At 40.2% G+C, this 20,964-nt stretch overlaps 1 protein-coding gene across 9 annotated transcripts in view; it reads left to right on the top strand.

Moving 5' to 3' along the window:
* The window catches only part of NRF1 (nuclear respiratory factor 1), a 149,161-nt gene that overhangs the window by 19,470 nt on the left and 108,727 nt on the right, over positions 1–20,964 (top strand). For 2 of the 9 annotated variants that reach the window (XM_050782540.1, XM_050782539.1), the window contains exon 1: positions 12,391–14,249. The exons of the other annotated variants lie outside the window; for them this stretch is intronic. The gene's annotated coding sequence lies outside the window, so the exon portion shown is untranslated. Of the gene's footprint in view, positions 1–12,390; positions 14,250–20,964 lie in introns of those variants that run through there. 9 annotated transcript variants of the gene reach the window in all.

Raw genomic sequence — 20,964 nt, 5'->3', positions numbered from 1 at the left:
TCAATATCGAATGCTGAGGACCAATAAATGAAACACTCATGTGGTGTTTTGAGCAAAATTTTTTATATTATGAAAATATTATAACTTTGAAGTTGATACTTAAAATACTTGAGCCAAAGTTTCTGCCTTTATGTGGGACATTTTCATGAGGTTTCTTATATCAGTTTGCTTACTTGCTTTTCATAAAGTTGAGTGAGACTATAGCAAGAGACCCAGGGACATCTTAACATCCTTGAATATTTCTGAATCTTCCTAAGGAACTTGATTTAAATTTTTTTTTTTTTTTTGAGACAGGGTCTCGTTTTGTTGCCCTGATGTGATCACTGCTCACGGTAGCCTTGACCTCCCTGGTTCAAGTAGTCCTTCCACCTGAGCCTCCCGAATAGCTGAGATCACAAGCGTGCACCACCCATGCCTGTCTTTTTAATTTTTTTGTAGAGATGGGGTCTCCCTGTGCTACCCGGGCTGGTCTTGAATGCCTGGGCTCAAGCCATCCTCTCGCCTCAGCCTCCCAAGTAGCTGAGACTACTGGCATGCGCCACCATGCCCGACTAATTTTTTAAATTTTTTCTAGAGAGAAGGTCTCACTATGTTGCCCAGGCTGGTCTTAAACTCCTAGCTCAAGCAATTCTCCCACCTTGGCCTCCTAAAGTGTTAGGATTATAGGTGTGAGCCATGGAGGCTGACCGGGAACTTGTTTTTCAGGGAGAAGCCTATTCAGTGTTTCCTTGGACTTCCTCAGCCTGGTTTTACCATAGCATATCTTAAGATGATAAACTGAAGCCATCTGATAACCAGGAATGGTTAGAAATCATATTAAATCACCAACCTGGGAAATACCAGTCAGAAATTAACCCTATTTTTATAATATTCTTAAAAGACTGTTTAAAACTGACCAAAGTAAAAAATCTTCTTTCAGGGTTATAAGTGTGTTAAAAAAAAAAAAAAGGCATATCCAAAATAATGTGTGTATTTAAGTTTACTGGAGAGATTTAAATTTCAGTTCTGTGTGTAAGGCATAGATTGGAATGTTTGCTACACATATTTTTTGGAATACAGATTTCAGATTGCTGTTTGCTTATAAATATACATGACTGCTGACCTTCAGAACTGCTTTAAATTTCTCAAAAACTTTTCTCATTATATGCCAGCCTCAGTGGCTTGCGTCTGCAATCCCAGCTACTTGGAGGCTAAGGCAAGAGGACTGCTTGAGGACAGTAGTTCGAGACTAGCCTGGGCTATAACATAGCAAGACTGCATTGCTAAAAAAATTTTAAAAACTAGCTGAGCATGGGTGATGTGCACACAGTCCCAGCTACTTGTGAGGTTGAGGCTGAAGAATTGCTTGAGCCCAGGAGTTTGAGGCTACAGTGAGGTGTGATCATGCCACTGCACTCCGGCCTGGGTGACAGAGCAAGACCCTGTCTCTTAAAATAATTTTCTTATTATAATAGATATGTTTATCTCTGATTTACTCAGTACTGTAAAACCATTTAAGTAGTTTGAAGAGATTAGGGTTAAGTCCTACTATTTTTGGTATGACTCCAGTAGTTGCCACTTTAAACAATTTTTGAAATACTATAGGCATAAAAGACATAGGACAGCCGGGCGCGGTGGCTCACGCCTGTAATCCCAGCACTTTGGGAGGCCGAGGCGGGCGGATCACAAGGTCAGGAGATCGAGACCACGGTGAAACCCCGTCTCTACTAAAAATACAAAAAATTAGCCGGGCGCGGTTGTGGGCGCCTGTAGTCCCAGCTACTCGGGAGGCTGAGGCAGGAGAATGGCGTGAACCCGGGAGGCGGAGCTTGCAGTGAGCCGAGATCGCGCCACTGCACTCCAGCCTGGGCGACAGAGCGAGACTCCGTCTCAAAAAAAAAAAAAAAAAAAAGACATAGGACAATATAATAAATTCTGTATACCTACTACCTAAAGTAATAAAAAGTTACTGTTGAAGCTAATTGGGCACCCCTTCCCCATCCTAGTCCCCTCCCTTCCCAGCTGTGACCATTATTCTCAATTTGATATTTATTCTCTCCCTGCATTTTTATAAACGTTTTCTGTATGTATATGTATCCACTGGAAAAAAAATAACAATGTTTGGGTTGCAGGGAAAACTAAAAAGTATAATATTGTTTTATATGTTTTTAAGCTTTGTATAAGAGGTTAAACTTTATTGGTACATGTAGTTATAGTTTACTTATTTTAGATGCTGTAGATATTTGATATAATGGAGTGTGAAAGTAATAAATGTTTTTTATAGGGAATTTTAGTAATAAAAGGAAGTATGAAGATGATAAAACATTTGTAGCCCACCTATCCAGAGATACTACAGTCAATATTTTGTTTTTTTCCTTTGCTTCTTCTCTTCCCACTTATGTATGTATTTTTTGGTACCCTTTAATATAAAAGGAACCCAGTTTTAAGGATTACATAAGATTGCAAAAAAGCTTCATAAAGCCTGTAATCCCATTTTAATTGATTCTTAGTTGAAAACGGGGAAAGAAAATGAATGAGCATTATATATCAGACATACTTGGTAAATTTACTACCTATACCAGATATTGATAGTCTGTTTCTTAGTATGCAGACACTGTAGAAGTGGCATCTGGAAAGAGGCTGTGTTACTGAACATGCTTTTAAATTTATATGAGATTTTTCTAGTAAACAGCTTTTCCAGATAGGTGATGCTTATCTCTTTAAATGTTAAGTACTGTTTTGGTTTTAACCATTTTTTATGGGAAAAAAGAAAAATAAAAAGAAGCCTACAAGTATTTCTGTGCTCATTAAGCCAGAATACTGTGGTGTGCTTGTAATTTTATCTTTTCTTGGCAACTCAATGTCACTGTGGAAAGCACTGATTACTGAACTGTTTTGTGACTCCTTTTGTTCTAGGTGCCTTTGAATTCTTGTGCACTTTTTAGTTAGATCTTTATTAATATGCTATGCCACTGCAGGGAGGGAGCAGGAAAAGCATGATACACAATTTAAGACAAGTGCCACCATAGGCTACTGTTGGCAAACAAGAGCTCCACCAAACTATTGTTTAAAGTGAAGAAGCAGCAGTCTGAGGCATTTCTCTCAACCAGTGGCAGTAGGGGGAGACCTCCGCCAGCAACATGGAATCTTCATTGGATGCAGCTGACCCACTCTCCTGACTTCTCAGTCTTTTTCCACCACTGCTCACGCTTTACGTTCAGATGTATTCAGCACTAGATAACCACATTTATTAACTATAAGTGATGTGTGTGTGTATATACTTACAACTGTACTTTAAGAATAAATATATATAAACTATATGTAACAAATTTATAATATATAAACTATAAATCTGTGAAAGTATTCAGAATTATATAACAGCAGGCTGTGGTGATTTAGATTGGAGGAGCTCCTGACCATGCCTGGAATCCCTGTACCCCACTTTGACTGTGATTTTTTTAAGGGAATATTTTTTTTTACTTGTGTATTTAAAAATATATATACTTTTTTTTTTTAAGAGCACTTTTAGCTTTATAGAAAAATGGAGTGGAGAGTATGCAGAGTTACCATATCCTCTCCTGCCCATTTCCTTTATTAACATCTTGCTGTTGTGTGGTAGATCTGTTATAGTTGATGAACCAATATTAACAGAAGTCCATAGTTTATATTCAAACTCATTCTGTGTGTTTGTGCAGTCTGTGCAGTTTGACTAATATATAATCATACAGAATGGTTTCACTGCTCCAAAAGTCTCTTGGTGCTCCCGTCTTCCCTCCTTTCTCTAACCTCTGACAACTTTTTTTTAACTGTCTCCATAGTTTTGCCTTTTCCAAAAATGTCTTATGGTTGGAGTCATACAAATGTAGCCTTTTCAGATTGGCTTCTGTCACTAAGCAATATGTATTTAATGGCTTGATAACTTTTCATGGCTTGATAACCCATTTCTTTTTAATGCTGAATAATATTTCACTGTATGAATGTACCACAAGCTTATCATTCACATACTGAGTGACATCTTGGTTGTGTTCAAGTTTTAGCGATTGTGAATAAAGCTGCTGTGAATATTTATTTGTGTGCTGGTTTTTGTGTGGACCTAAGTTTCAGCATATTTGAGTAAATATCAAGGAGTGCAATTGTTGGATCCTATGGTAAGAGTATGTTTAGTTTTATAAGAAATTGCCAAACAGGTTTCCAAAGTGGCTGATGTATATATTTTTAGGTTGCTAATGTGTTTTTCAAAAACACCTTACTCAGATATATTAATGGAATGCTTGCCCTGTGATAGGATTACAAGCAATTGAGGTCTGTGGCGCTGATTGTCCCTACATAAATAATACCTGCTGGTTGTACTTTGCTTGTTCTTGTTTGCTTTCTCTTTTCTTTATCTATCTTTCTTTTTGCTTACGTTTTTACTCTCTTCATCTTGCTTTACCACTTCTGCTTTGTCCTCAGAAATCAGAGGACTACATTTGTTGGAATAGTGTACAAATTTAAAAGGCAAAGTAAAACAAGTCCAAGTCCTTTCTCAGGGTCTCTAGGGCTGTTGGGGATGGTTGAGATTGTAGCATTAAGTAAGGTATTGTTGGAGCATTAATTTGACTGTATAGAATATAATCTTCAGAGATGGGAAAAGGGAAACAATACGTTAATAAAACCTGCTTTCCTTTGTAATTTGTTAATTATAGGGCAGCTGTATAAAATGTTTTAAGACTATGATAGCAGAACAGTTTTGGTTTTTTTCCTACCTTTCTCTGGGAGAGCTCTTCAGCTTCTACTGTTACAGTTTTTGTTTGCTTGTTTATTTGTTTTTTAAGCACACCACCTTTGGGAGTGTTAACAGTTCTTTAAAGAGGACCAAGCCTTTGCTTAAGGCTAGCTTCATACTATTTGTGTATTTCTGTTTGTATGTACATTTGTACATACCCCCAACTGCAGCAGAATATCAATAGATTCTGTTCTTCCAGGAGAAGGGCAAGGACTGTATCCAGTCTTATCTGGGGTCTGTATCCAAATGACCTGAGACAGTCTTCCTAACAAACACTTTTGGACCCCAGGGTTCAGACTCTCCTGGGGTGGAATATTTTTTTGTTACCTTTCTTTCTGCCTGCTAGTTTGAGTCAGGATGCATACAAGGCCCACGTCTCCAGTGCCCCCAAGTGGTTGTCTCGGTTTTGCAAGAGGACATCTAGTGATGGGAGAACTCACTGCTTCTAGACACTCTTGTCTATACACCCCTGTTAGAAAAATGATCTGTTGACCAGAATTTTACCATAATTTCTTACCTCTTTTTTTTTTTTTTAATTAGGGTCACAGACTAAGTCTAATTGCTCTTTCTCATAATGGTCTTTTAATATTTTATGAGAGAGATTCCTGAAGTCCTTCTTTGCATTTAAACACTTATTTTTCTTTTTTTTTTTTTTTTTTTTTTTTTTTTTTTTTTTTTTTTTTTTTTTTTTTTTGAGGCGGAGTCTCGCTCTGTCGCCCAGGCTGGAGTGCAGTGGCGCGATCTCGGCTCACTGCAAGCTCCGCCTCCCGGGTTCCCGCCATTCTCCTGCCTCAGCCTCCCGAGTAGCTGGGACTACAGGCGCCGCCACCACGCCCGGCTAATTTTTTTTTGTATTTTTAGTGGAGACGGGGTTTCATTGTGTTAGCCAGGATGGTCTCGATCTCCTGACCTCGTGATCCACCCGTCTCGGCCTCCCAAAGTGCTGGGATTACAGGCTTGAGCCACCGCGCCCGGCCAAAACACTTATTTTTCTAACTATTCATTAATTAAGCATTTTCATAGTTCCAGTGAAATACAACGGGGTTTTTCTCATACCTTTAAAAGTGGAGTGCCCAGGGCTAAGTACAGGAGTGGTCATTGTTCACATTGTGCATATGTTGCTTGTCATGTGATACTTTTTTTCCAGACTATTGTGAGCCAGTGTTTCTGAATCCTTATACTTTCTCTGTGATGATGACACAAGTCTGCATCATCCTGTTTTTCTTCAGTGGGTTTTTTTTTCCTTTTTTTTGAAACAGAGTTTCACTCTGTTACCCAGGCTGGAGTACAGTGGTGTAATCTCGGCTCACTGCACCCTCCATCTCCCGGGTTCAAGTGATTCTTGTGTTTCAGCCTTTCAAATAGCTGGGATTACAGGTGTGTGCCACCACACCCGACTAATTTTTGTATTTTTGGTAGAGATGGCGGTCTCACCATGTTGGCCAGGCTAATCTCAAACTCCTGACCTCAGGTGATTTGCCTGCCTTGGCCTCCCAAAGTGCTGGGATGACAGGCATGAGCCACTGCACCTGGCCTTTCAATGGGTTTTTTTTAGAACAAAGTTTAGAATGATTATGTTTATGCCTGTGAACATTTATCTTATTAGATTATGCTCATTAAGCCATTGGGGTCTTTGGGGAATTTGATAAATGTATCTTTTCTGTCTCTTTTCAGTTTCGAAAGCTATCTCTCTGCTGCTGTTTTTCTTCTACTTGTCTTTTCTCAATAGCTGATTCTAGTGTGTGTTATTTCGATGGATGCGTATGGCTAAACACAAACCTCAGACAATAGAAAAACGTATTCATTGCAAAGCTACCAGGGTGTGTGGAGTGCTTGAATCATATTGAACTTCAAGAACCATTATGTTTCTTTTTCTTTTTGACAGTTATTGGAGCCAATTTGTGTGTTTTCAGTTTCTCTTAAATTTTTAGTATGTATTTGAAAACCTTGCAGGCCCCAGTTACTGTGTCTATAATGCCTAGTAAGTAAAATGACTCACAGACCAGTCAATAAGACAGGGCTTAACCAGGAGAGTAATCCTTGGGCCTCAGTATCCCAACTGTACAATGAAATACTTGGATTAATCACAGTGTTTCCACTTGTGCTCTAGAGTTCTGAGTGGTGAGGAGAATCAATGGCGTTAGCTGTCTGCATTCCCATCCCCTTCAATAGAAGAAATTCTACGGTTATCTTACATTTTGAGGTTCTGTACAGGATTCTGCTTAAAGAAAAAGCTCTGCTTTAAAAAAAAAAAAAAAGATTCATTGAAAACCCCTGCAAAAAAGCAAACAAGGAAGAAAATGGCTCCCAGAGGATGTTGGGCAACTTGGAAAGTCCGTATGTGTCCTTGATTTCATGAGTTTGGAGGCCTCTGGTATTTCATTTGGTAAAAGGAGGAAGAGCTTATGCGGTTTGTCTTTTCTTTCTCAAACCTGGGCGTAACAATGGTTATAAAAGTAATCACATTCTTATTATTTTGAAGGGAGAAATAAATCTATAAAGCAGAAATAAAGTTTTTATAATCCGTAATTCTATTTTGCATAGATAAAAAGTATCCTTAATAGTTTTAGTATATCTTTCGAGATTATTTTGTTTGGCCACAACCATATTTATTTACACTTAAAAAAATGAGACCACACTCATTCTAGCAGATTTTATAACCTGTTGTTTTCAATTTCCATCGTTTTATGGATTTTTTTGTGTGTCAGTACACATAAATCTATTTCATCCTTTAAGACAAGCTTGTCCAACCCGCAGCCTACAAGCTGCATGCGGCCCAGGATGACTTTGAATGTGGCCCAACACAAATTCATAAACTTTCTTTCTTTTTTTTTTTTTTTTTTTTTTGAGACGGAGTCTCGCTCTGTCGCCCAGGCTGGAGTGCAGTGGCGCGATCTCGGCTCACTGCAAGCTCCGCCTCCCGGGTTCACGCCATTCTCCTGCCTCAGCCTCCCGAGTAGCTGGGACTACAGGCGCCCACAACCGCGCCCGGCTAATTTTTTGTATTTTTAGTAGAGACGGGGTTTCACCGTGGTCTCGATCTCCTGACCTTGTGATCCGCCCGCCTCGGCCTCCCAAAGTGCTGGGATTACAGGCGTGAGCCACCGCGCCCGGCCTATAAACTTTCTTAAAACATTATGAGATTTTTTTGTGATTTTCTTTTTTGTTTTTTTTTAAGCTTATCAGCTATCATTAGTGTTAGTACATTTTATGTGTGGCCCAAGACAATTCTTCCAATGTGGCTCAGGGGAGCCAAAAGATTGGACACCTCTGCTTTAAGGCTTCTGTGATATTTCTCTGTACCAGGGGTTAATATTCCTTGTTGCACAGCACATGGAATCTATTCCAAAGTATGACCCTAGTTTTATTTGTACATTGCTACTGGCACACTTTTTTTTTTTTTTTTTTTTCCAATAGTTCACTTTTTGGGGATTGTGATATGTGTTATTTTTTTCTGGTTGCTTCCTTTTCCTCTGGTTTGACTACAGATCAAGACCTGTGTTATCCCAGTCAAGCTACAGATACAGATTGCCCTTTTCTTTCAGACAATAGCTCTAATTTAATGTCCCCTTTCATAGTTACAAGTCTGTTCTTCAGAACAAAATCTTGGCAGCCAGAATTATACTTGACACTTTATTCCAGCATATTACTGCTGGTGAGAAAGGCGGTTGACTTGTTTTGACCCAAGTGAGCTTAGTTCTAAGAGACTAGGAAGGTGGATGATGAGCAGCTTTTGATGGTTTGACAGCCAGCTGCAGGACATCCATTGTGCCCAGGACCGAGTAGCTGCTGATAAATGTGGGTATGGTAAATTACATTTGATGGCCTCTTTTCCCCTTCTGTTTTTGAGAATTTTATCAAACATTACATTGAGAAAGTGCTTTTGAGAAAAATATTTTTTATTCTTATAGGATAATTCTTCTCTAGCTTATACTTGTTCTAAATGGCAACATTGGTAGTAGTCATGGAAAAATTTTGGTGATGGGTTTTTTTAAACAGGAAATATAGTGTAAATGTTATTTAGGTAGTTTTGATTTCTTTAGGAACTTAGGTAGCATTTCTCCCCTCCTTCTATGAGTTTAGTGATATCTTTTATAGACTTAAATTCTAAAATGGAGATGTTATGCCTAGTTTTAGGTAAAGGCATTTTAGTTTTATGTTCAATTACTTTATACATTTTGTTTGTTTTAGTCTTGAAATATAATATGCTTTTTTACTTTAACATCCTTCTGTAGGATTCTAATGTGATTTTTTTTTTCCTTCTTACTACTGTGCCTGTAATTTTGATTATATGGCATCCTAAATTTAATTTTGTAAGTAATTCAAGATACAGTTAATCTCAATGAATTAACTCACAAAGTAAATATGGGAATTTTTTTTGAGACAGGGTCTCACTCTGTCCCCCACGCTGCAGTGCAGTGTCACAGCCTCTGCTCACTGCAACCTCGACCTCCAGGGCTTCAGTGATCCTCCCTCCTCAGCCTCCCAAGTAGCTGGGATTATAGGCGGGCACCACCACACCTGGCTAATTATTGTGTTTTTAGTAGAGATGGGGTTTCACCATTTTGGCCAGGCTGCTCTCAAACTCCTGACAATTTATGGGGATTTTGGTTATTTGATCTTGACTCTTCTCGAACTCCTGACCTCATGATCCGCCCACCTCGGCCTCCCAAAGTGCTGGGATTACTTACATGCGTGAGCCACCACACCCGACCTGATCTTGACTCCTCTGTATACACTTGATTTCAGTAATTGGCGTGGTTCCAGTTTTACAGTTTGTTGTTTCCTTCTTCCTAAATTTATATAAATAATTATCTGTACAGATTTTCATACCTTTTAAAATTCAATTTAAAATAATTTTTATAAATTGATTTAATGCAAACATAAAAATGGTATGCCCAATTCTCCATTTTCCTTAAAAAGTCAGCCCCTTGTCCCCCCAACCCTTTTTTTTTTTTTTTTTTTGAGATGGAGTCTTGCTGGGTTGCCCAGGCTGCAGTGCAGTGGCATGATCTTGGAGCTCACTGCAACCTCCACCTCCTGGGTTCAAGCCATTCTCCTGCCTCAGCCTCCCGAGTAGCTGGGATTACAGGTGTGTGCCACCACACCCGGCTAATTTTTGTATTTTTAGTAGAGACGGGGTTTCACCCTGCTGGCCATGCTGGTCTCGAACTCCTGGCCTAGGTGATCTGCTTGCCTCAGCCTCCCAAAGTGCTGGAGTTACAGGCGTGAGCCACTGTGCCCTCCCACCCCCCTTTTTTAAAAAAAGTAATTTTTTTCTCTTTCCATCTACTGAAAATGGGAATGGATAGTTAGCTAAACAGGTTAATATAGGTGAGGAAGAACATAAAGTCAGTTGGACACTCTGGTGCTCACAGAAGACTGTAGCTTCACAAGACTACTTTGGCAACTTTATGAACTGCATTTTTTCCTGTGGCTGAGAATCATGCTGTCAGGCCACTCAGTTTGCGGGAACCAGCTCTCAAAGTAGCTATTGTGTGTTATCTAAGGTAGTGATGGTGGGGTTGAGGGTGGAGGGAACAGATGTATTAGAGGGACCAGGATGGGTGGCCACAGGTATAGTTTGAAAAATCAATTTAACATACATATCATTTTATAATACAAATTCAAGGCTGGATGCTCTGGTTCATGCCTGTAATCCAAGTACTTTAGGAGGCCAAGGTAGGAGGATCGCATGAGCCCAGGAGTTTAAGATCAGCCTGGCAACATAGTGAGACCTGGTCCCTGCAAAAAAATTTTTTTAATTAGCTGGGCATGGTGGCTCACGTCTGTAGTCCCAGCTACTCGGGAGGCTGAGGCAGGAGGGTCCCAGGAGGTCAAGGCTGCAGTGAGCCATGATTGCACCACTGCACTCCAGCCTGGGTGACTGAGTGAGACCCTGCCTCTTAAAACCCTGGCCAGGCGCGGTGGCTCATGCCTGTAATCCTAGCACTTTGGGAGGCCGAGGTGGGTGGATCACCTGAGGTTGGGAGTTCGAGACCACCCTGGCCAACATGGTGAAACCCTGTCTCTACTAAAAATGCAAAATCAGCTGGGTGTGGTGATGCATCCCTGTAATCCCAGTTACTTGGGAAGCTGAGGCAGGAGAACCACTTGAACCCTAGAGGCGAAGGTTGCAGTGAGCCAAGGTCGCGCCACTGCACTCCAGCCTGGGCAACAGAGTGAGACTCTGTCTCAAAAAAAATAAAATGAAATAAAATAAAATAAAAGACAAAACCCAAATTCGCTGTACCCCCAGTAAAACCCAAATTTTGGCTTGAAGATTAATAATTAATAGCTTAATTAATACATAATAGCTTACATTAGCAGTTAAGGAGCCCAAGCAAGTAATGACGGGAGACTGTGCTCGGGTACAAAGGGTGGGTCTCTGATGGAGCAGCTGGAACACTTGATTGAGAAGCAGGAGATAGGGGTTCAAGTTTTGGATTTGCCACCAATTAGAGATGTGACTTTCGGTAACTCACTGGGTCTTTCTTGGTCACAATTTGGAAAATGAGAACATCAAACTGGATAGTCTCCAAAGTCTTAAGCATTTTAGGTTTGCCTCTGGTTAAAGGAATGCTCTGTGGACAGCTGGATTTGACCAGTTATCAAGGTAAGATTATATCATTTGGGAAACCAAAGTAAACAGTTCCAGACTTTTCAGCCAATCTTTATCAGGGTGTTATTTGTACATCCTAACAAATCACAGAGCCATGGAGACCTTAGGATGAATAAACCATAAGCCTCCTGCCTCTTCCTTTTTCTTGGCCATCCAGTCCTACTATGCAGAGACAGCCTTTAAAAACTATTTCACTATTTCTGTTTTTTGCTTCCCTTGTGGTTACTTCCATAAGGCTAAATAATACGTTTAGACTTTTGTTCCTTGATTTATCAACTTTAGACGTTATCTGTGAATTTTTTGATGTGAAAAATGAGAATTTAACTCACTTTTTTACCCTGTCATTATTTTGTATTTATATTACTTTGAAAGTCATTTATTAATCATCTTTATAATTTTAAATGATAAACTTTAATTTTTTGATCCATCAACTTCCTGTAGGGCCTCTTAATTTGCCATTTTGGAAAATGGGATTATAAGTACCCCCTTCACGTTCCTCTTTTTATATTCTACCTTCTGACACCAGTACTCAACTTACATATTGTCTAGGTTATAAAAGGTTAATATTTTTATTCTGTCTTCCATTCACCACCAAGTATTGTGTGCTTTCCTTTACATTTAGATTGCTGTTTTTACTGCATTCGCTTTCTCTGCCTGCTATGAACATATGCAGAATCATAAGTGTATGATTACTCAAAATGTTTGTCTTTTAAAAGCCAAGGAAGTAATTTGGTATGTGCTTAAAGACTCAGCTTATTTTATTTATTTTTTTGAAATGGAGTCTCGCTTTGTCGCCCAGGCTGGAGTGCAGTGGCATGATCTCGGCTCACTGCAACTTCCACCTCCCAGGTTCAAGCAATTCTCCTGCCTCAGCCTCCAGAGTAGCTGGGACTACAGGCGTATGCCCTGTGCCCGGCTCATTTTTTGTATTTTTAGTAGAGATAGGGTTTCACCATGTTAGCCAGGCTGGTCTCAATCTCCTGACCTCGTGATCCACCCGCCTCGGCCTCCCGAAGTGCTGGGATTACAGGCGTGAGCCACTGCGCCCCGCCTAGCTTATTTTATTTTTTGAGACAGAGCCTCATTCTGTCGCCTAGGCTGGAGTGCAGTGGCACAACCTCGGCTCACTGCAACCTCCACCTCCCAGGTTCAAGCAATTCTCTTGCCTCAGCCTCCCTAGTAGCTGGGATTACAGGCACTCGCCACCATGCCAGCTAATTTTTTGTTTTTTTTTTGGTAGAGACGGGGTTTCACCCAGATGGCTAGGCTGGTCTCGAACTCCTGACCTCAAGTGATCCGCCCGCCTCAGCCTCTGAAAGTGCTGTGATTACAGATGTGAGCTACCGCGCCCGGCCAAGACTCAGCTTATTAAGCCATTTATTTACTCATTTATTCAAGATATATTTATTGAATACTACAGTTATCATAACAGTGCTATTTATAATAGTGAAAAATTGGAAATAACCTAAATGACTTCAGAGGATTAGTAAACTAAACTACTTTATGTTCTTATAGGGAATGCTCTGTAGACGTTTAAAAAATGATACAAAAGTGTTAATAACATGGAATATTTTAATTTATATTAAGTGAAAAAATATTTGTAATACAGTATATACAATATAGGCTCATTTTTGTTTAAAAACAATGAAACAAAACCAACCATATAAGAAGCTAGCAGGGAAAATGCTGGAAGCATATACATAAAATTGTTAACTTGGTAATGTGGCTATCTCAGGTTACAGTGATTTATGTTTATTTTTAATGCCCCTATATTTTCTCCATTACCCCCAAAGAACACAAGTCACGTCTAAAAGAATACATTGTTTTAAAACTTTTTTTTTTTTTTTTAAATGAGATAAGGTCTCAGTGTTTTCCAGGCTGGAGTACAGTGATGCAATCTCAAGTCACTGCAACTTCTGCCTCCTAGGCTCAATCCATCCTCCCACCTCAGCCTCCCATGTAGCTGGGCTACAGGCATGTACTACCACACGCAGCTGGTTTTTGTATTTTTAGTAGAGGTGGAGTTTCACCATTTCATCGAGGCTGAGAATACACTTTTTAAACTTAGAGATACAAAATTAGAATTGCCAGTCACATGTTTTCTTGGAATACACATGCTACAATAATGTGGGAGTACCCGATAAGAATTCAGTAAATATTTGTTGAATGAAGGAGAGAATGATTGAATAGCAGAGATTCCTAGGTCTGTGGTATTGGCACTTAAATACTTTCATAATTTAATCCAGAAACAAATCCTTAGTTCAGTTATTTCAGAAGAAAAATCATGAATTGAGCTGTCCTGCAGAAGCTAGGAAATAGCTTTAACTGGATGTTGGTTGTGCAGTGACAGATCCAGCAAAATTGAGCCCTCCACTGAAGCAGCCAGGCAACAATGCTGTTTCACAGTATGCAGGATCTGAATAAAAGTGTCCTTTGTGCTTATTTGAGACTGGGGGGCGGGACTTGTGGCAATTTACGTTATTTTTCCATAATGGAAATTGAGGCAGCCTGTAATCCTGCTATCACACATGGCAACTACTTATTTAATTTTTGGCAATTTGGTAGCAGCTGTGGACAAACAATTATTCTGCAAAAAGAGCCATGCCAGCTGCATTCTGACCCAGTTGCAAATGCTTGGGTAGACCAAACTTCCTATTCACTATCTTTCTAAACCAGGGATAGCTTCAACAACTCACCTGCTTTTTATTGATATTTGTAGCTGCTGGTAAGCGTCTACATATTTGAGAATGCACTCTCTAATGCTTTTTTATTGTTGTCACCAACCTTCACTAGGCACCTACTTCATTCAGGCACTGTGCCAGACACGGGGTTGTAAGCTGTAAGGTGTTACACAGTGTGGATAGACTGCTTTCATTTTGACAGGTGGGTCAGCATTAGATTTATTTTTAGTAGACTAAATTGCAGTGGAAAGAAAGAATCTGGTGTGGGGGCAGTTGAGAGCTGTGTTCCTTTGGTCCCCAGACTCCCCCTGAATCTGCTGTCTGGGTGTTCATTGATGTCCCCTTGCTATGCCATGTGCTTTCACAAGCTGCTGCTGCTGCCTGCGGTACCCTTTTTTTCATTATGGAGACTGACAAGCTTCTGACTGTAGACTCTGTCTTTTCCATCAGGATGCCTGCCCCATGTCCTTGCAGTTTTGTCTTCTCTGTGCTCCCTTAACCGTTAGCAAATATCACTAGAATAGGATTTGTTTTTTAAATGGCAAAAGCCTACTTACTTAACTGTATTAGTTCAGTCTTTCAGTATACACTTATATATTTTTTTAAGCTCTTATATCCCAGGGGCTTAGAGAGATCTTTCAGTAAAGAAACAGGAAATTAGGTAGGTAGGGTCGTCTATAATGAGTAAAAAAAACAGCTTACTTTTGACTGTGAATGTCTGTAGGGCAAGGGCAAAACGCTGACAATCTTTATTTCTATCTCTATAGTGCTGGATTATCACAAGGGACAAATTGGCCTAAATAATTATATGAACCCACTCTATTAGAAATTACCTTCACACTGTTAGATAATGGCCTGTGGTAAGAAGCAAGTCAAAACTTTTTAGAATGTAGAACTGCACTGTTCAGTATAGTAGCCACAAGCCACATATGGCCATTTAATATTAATTAAAATTAAACACTTAATTCCTTATGATCTCATGTGGTCAGTAGTCTACATGAGCAGCTACAGTTTTGGACAGCACACATTAAGAATATTTCCGTCATTGCAGAAAGTTCTACTGGACAGTGCTAATCCAGCACCTATAAAAGAGTTGACATATTTTAAAGCATTTGAAGTACATTCATTTAACTCTTCTCTATGGAAAGATGTTCCAGCAAGCCAAAATTCCCTGTACTTTCTTTACATTTTTTCCTTGGGTTGTGGCACCCTCTAGTGTTCTAGCAATACATAGTCTAGTGATTTGAATTGAAGAAGATTGTAATATTTTGGAAAATTCTGTATATGTATGCATTTTTCTAGGGAGGAGCTCTGTAGCTTTCACCCATCCCCAGGAGAGTTTATGATTCAAAAACGATTAAGAACTCTATGATAGAGGTATTTGTATGGTCAAAATTCCTAATGTGATCTGTAAACATTATTTCACCCAGTGTAAAAAAATATTAATAATAATGTAACTGTCCCTTCAACATCTCTTGCTGTCCCCATTGTCTTTGTACGTGGAATAATGTTACCCTTATATAGCACTCACTATATACCATGTCCCCTTAAGCCCTTTTTCAAATAGTAACTCATTTTGTCCCCAGTAATTCTATGAAGTAGATTCTGTTGTTTTCCTTCATTTGACAGATGATACAACTAAGACATAGAAAAAGTCAAATGAAACTTCTCCAGGTTGCTAGTAAGGGGCAGAGCAGGAAATGGAATGCAGTATTCTGGTTCCATAGTCTGTACCACCCTGCTGGAGAAGTGAGGATGTGTTTAAGGAGGCATGAGGTAGAATGGAGAGGAGACTCTCTAGACACTTGTACATGCTGAGTCCAGTTGTATAATAAGAAAAAAGAGTGGTAACTCTAAATCGCTCTTTCCCATGCTGGAAATGATATCCATTACCCACCATTGATTTTCAGTAGGTCTGTGCAGTCCGCTAGGGAGTTAGAATGGTAGATAAAGGTCAAAGGTACCATTGCTACCACATTTTCTTTGGTTTCCAAAAACCTGATCTAGTCATCGAGTAATATGACGAATCATTTTCTGTTTGTCAATGTTATTTCTATAAAGAGACAATATAGTACTATGATGTTGATTTTGAGGTTTGCAGGAATGTTAGACTTAAAGAGTAGGTGAGATAGACTCACAGACATAAGTTTGTGTTGATGTCGCCTACTTTCCTGTCTATGCTCCCTTCTCACTTCTAAGTGTCCCATTTCTGTCTGTATGAAGCATTTTATTTTTATGTATTTATTTATTCTGAGATACAGTTTCACTTTGTCACCTAGGCTGGAGTGCAGTGGCATCCTCTCGGCTCACTGCAGCCTCTGCCTCCCGGGTTCAAACGATTCTCCTGCCTCAGCCTCCGGAGTAGCTGGGACTACAGGCGTGCGCCACCACGCCCAGTTAATTTTTGTATTTTTGGTAGAGACAGGGTTTCACCATGTTGGCCAGGTTGGTCTTGAACTTCTGACCTCACGTGATCCAACTGCCTCCCAAGGTGCTAGGATTACAGGCGTGAGCCACTGTGCCAGGCCTCTGAGACATTTTACACTCTATAACTTAGCATCTTTTTAATGATTTGTTAAATTTGAGATTCATCAGTGTCTGAAAGCAGAAACTCTAATTGTAATCTTGTAAAAATGGGCTCCATTTTTTACATCACTTCTTTATTGAGGGTATGAAAAGCCCAGATTGCTGCTTACCAGCACTGTATGAGTAATTTTTGATGCAGGTATGTGTTTTCTTCTTTTTGTATTAATCGGGGCCTAGAAAACCATGTGTAGCATTTCAGAGAATTTAATTCTGAGAATTGGGTACACAGGTGTTACAAGATGAAAGAGCACAAAAGACACTGAGGTAATCCAGATAGGAAGCACTACCACCCCTGGGTTTGGGGGAACAGAAGAGAAGAACCTGGAAGCTCAGAGAGGTCCTCCTGCAGCTGGTAATCTGATCTCCGAGTGGAATGCCATTCTGCTGGTGCTCAACCACCAGGAGAGAAGGGGCACAGCTGGAGTTGGGAGGTGCAACGCTCCTCTTGCTTGATCAATGCTGATATTATAGCAATGAAAACAGCAAAGAAATCCCTTCTTCTCTTCCCTTCCAGTCTCCCTAGGCAAAACCTAACAGGATACTGGCAGGAAAGTCTGGAAAACAGGGTTGGCAAGCTCAGCCCCAGAGGAATAGTACAACTTGGACAAGAATAGAAGACAGGGCTTGGAAGTGAGAGAGAGAGAGAGAGAGAGAAACAGCCAGCACAGCCTTATAGGAGAATTACAGAAACTGTAACTGCCTGGGTGTAGCTTTAGTAATTAAATGTGCAGCTGATTACCCACAATCATTTATTAAAGAGCACATTATGATAGATCTATTCATAGAGACTTTATGGACCCAAGCCCTGACTTCAGTGAGCTTACAGTATTTTGTTTTTTTCTTTTGAGACGGAGTCTCGCCCTGTCGCCCAGGCTGGAGTACAGTGGCGCGATCTCGGCTCACTGCAACCTCCACCTCCCAGGTTAAAGCGATTCTTCTGCCTCAGCCTCCCAAGTAGCTGGGATTACAGTCATGTGCCACCATGCCCAGCTAATTTTTTGTATCTTTAGTAGAGATGGGGTTTCACCATGTTGGCCCAGCTGACTCCAGACCTCATGATCTGCCCACCTCGGCCTCTCGGGATTACAGGCGCGAGCCACCACGCCCGGCGCTTACAGTATTTTCATAAAATCATCTACTCATCCCTAAGTCATTATGAAGTTGTGTGGTAAAGCTTTTTTTTCTTTTTTTTCCTTTTTTTTTTTTTTGAGATGGAGCCTTGCTGTGTTGCCTAGGCTGGAGTGGCTCACTGCAACCTCCACCTCCCAGGTTCAAGCGATTCTCCTGCCTCAGCCTCCCGAGTAGCTGGAATTAAAGGCAAGCGGCACCATGCCTGGCTAATTGTATTTTTAGTAGAGATAGGCTTAACCAGGCTGGTCTCGAACTTCAGACCTCGTGATCCCCCAGCCTTGGCCTCCCAAAGTGCTGGGATTACAGACATGAGCCACCACGCCCGCCCTAAAGCTTGTTTTTCTTAAACGTTATATAAAAGCATTAACTGGTTTATTGTGTTATTAAGTTAACTGGATTATTAAAGTTAACTGGATTATTGTGTTATTAATATTAAGGAATATTTACAAAGTTAACCTATTGGTATGAAAAATATTTGATTAGTCATACAATTTTGTTAGTTTTAGATGCCCCAAATTAGAAGTTAGTCTTACCTAAGGCAAGGCTACTTCTAAACTTGAACTGTGCTGTTCTCAGTTCTTAACGTAAGAAAGGAGCTTTATCTAGTGACAGTTTGCTCTAGCATGTCATTTAATTTTAATTTTCTTTTTTTTTTTTTCTTTTTTTTTGAGACGGAGTCTCGCTCTGTTGCCCAGGCTGGAGTGCAGTGGCCGGATCTCAGCTCACTGCAAGCTCCGCCTCCCTGGTTCACGCCATTCTCCTGCCTCAGCCTCCCGAGTAGCTGGGACTACAGGCGCCCGCCACCGCGGCCGGCTAGTTTTTTGTATTTTTTAGCAGAGACGGGGTTTCACCGTGTTAGCCAGGATGGTCTCGATCTCCTGACCCCGTGATCCGCCAGTCTCGGCCTCCCAAAGTGCTGGGATTACAGGCTTGAGCCACCCCGCCCGGCCATAATTTTAATTTTCAAAAGGATGAATTTGGAAGACTACTATATCATAGCTATTTGTTTTTAAAGCTCATTTTGTTAAAAGTCGAAGTAATACATTCATATAATAAAAGATCAAATAGAAGGACTTACAATAAAAATCAATAGTCTTGCCATTCTTTCCCTATCCCGAGTCCCACTTTTCAGAGACAATTAACTGTTTTTTGTTTATAGTTTGTTTTGTTTATGGTATCATCAAATAGTAATGCCTCCATAACTCTAAATAATATGTCTATACCACTATTTCTTGATTTATCAAATGGGCATTATTGACTTTCTTTTTTTTTTTTTTTTTTTTTTTTTTGAGAGGGAGTCTCGCTCTGTAGTCCAGGCTGGAGTGCAGTGACTTAATCTCGACTCACTGCAAGCTCCGCCTCCCGGGTTCACGCCTTTCCCCTGCCTCAGCCACCCGAGTAGCTGGGACTACAGGCGCCCACCACCACGCCCGGCTAATTTTTTTGTATTTTTAGTAGAGACGGGGTTTCACGGTGTTAGCCAGGATGGTCTCTACCTCCTGACCTTGTGATCCGCTCTGCCCGCCTCGGCCTCCCAAAGTTCTAGGGTAACAGGCGTGAGCCACCGCGCCGCCTTGACTTTCTTTTATGGAATATAAGGTACTTATTTTTTTGGTACTTTTTCTTTCGCTTCTGCTGTTGATAGTTACATTGTAATACCATTTCCATCTCCTCCTGATAGTGTCTCCTGACTTCATCACCATGTAAGGAATAGGATATTAATATTCTAGTCATTCTTTCACCTCTCTGCCCCTCTCCTGCCTCCAAATTTCTGTCAGCCTTATCTTTGCTTTTTCATTGTCATGGTTCATAACTTTTACCTTCTGTTTTGTATTGTATTTCATTTTCTGTATTTTGGTCTGTAGTTGGAGTCTGGAGATGGGACTACATATACAACTATAGCTTCATTTTTTTTTTTTTTCAACTGTGGAGCCAGCCCAGTGATGTGGGAGGATGTTTTTTTTCTCTCCATGTCTGATATCATCACTCATACACTCTTTGAAAGAGAATTATCCTGGGTCAAATGGATTCTTCTTTTCTTATGTTCAATTTTTACTCAGAATTAAGGCACATTTTACTTTGCTTCTATTTGCACTCTGACTTGAGCTGTGGTTGTCTTTAATTTTTACTGCTGTGGTGAGATTTCCATCCATTACCTTAGTGTCCACTGGAGAAGCAAACCCTATAGTTGACTTTAGGCTTCTTTAGGCTTCTTGAAAAAGGGTAAAATTTCTATCCTAGTTATGCAGTTTATATTCTGGATATGTCCAAGAATGTAAGTTGAGCCTGCCTAGGTTTCTTTTTCCCCCTGCATTTGGACTGTAGATGGAGGCTAGGTATCAGATTTTCCCTTAGGCAGTTCTTGTGGTTTTTCTTTTGATATGATAATGCTATTGATTAGACTAATGCTTTCTTTTACATTTAGTTACACTTTGATTAGATTTCCTGGCCTGCTCTTTCTGCTTTGATTTTTAAAATACTCTACACTTAATCTCATCTATTATGTGTGGATTAGACTAAATTTAACTCCCTTGGACATTTCCTTCAATTCCAGTAGCTCCTTAGGTATTATTGACTACAAGTACCAGGGTGCTCTGGACCAAGACAATCTTTTTCTGTTTTCTTCCACTAACCCACCCATACTGGCCTAGAGGGACAAAAGTAGGAACTCTTCTGTACCAGATTACCCCTACCCCAACCTCTTGTAGTTTATATAATAAAGAAGGACTTCTTAATTTAATTTTTTTTTAAGAGAGAGTGTCTCACTCTGTCACTCACACAGGAGTGCAGTGGTGCGATCTTGGCTCACTGAAGCCTTGTCCTTCCAGGCTCAAGCAATCCTCTTGCCTTAGCCTCCTGAGTAGCTGGGCTATAGGCACGTGCCATCATGCCCAGCTAATTTTTCATTTTTTGTAGAGACGGGGTCTCCCTACGTTGCTCAGGCTTGTCTCAAACTCCTGGATGTAAGTGATCCTCCCACCTCGGCCTCCCAAAGTGCTGGGATTACGAGTGTGAGCCACTGTGTCTGGCCAAGAAGGATCTTTAGATGAAGGATATATTGCACCCCAGGTAATGATGCAGGGTAAGAAAGGTTTTAGTAAAATTGTTACCATGTTAAGTTATTGTTTGGGGGAATTTTTTTTCTTTTTTCTTTTTTTTTTTTTAATGAAGTATTAAACTAATCTGCTGAACACCACTGG

Source organism: Macaca thibetana, chromosome 3 (assembly GCF_024542745.1).
Source record: "Macaca thibetana thibetana isolate TM-01 chromosome 3, ASM2454274v1, whole genome shotgun sequence".
NCBI classification, from domain to species: Eukaryota; Metazoa; Chordata; class Mammalia; order Primates; family Cercopithecidae; genus Macaca; species Macaca thibetana.
This window is presented reverse-complemented; position numbering and strand designations above follow the sequence as displayed.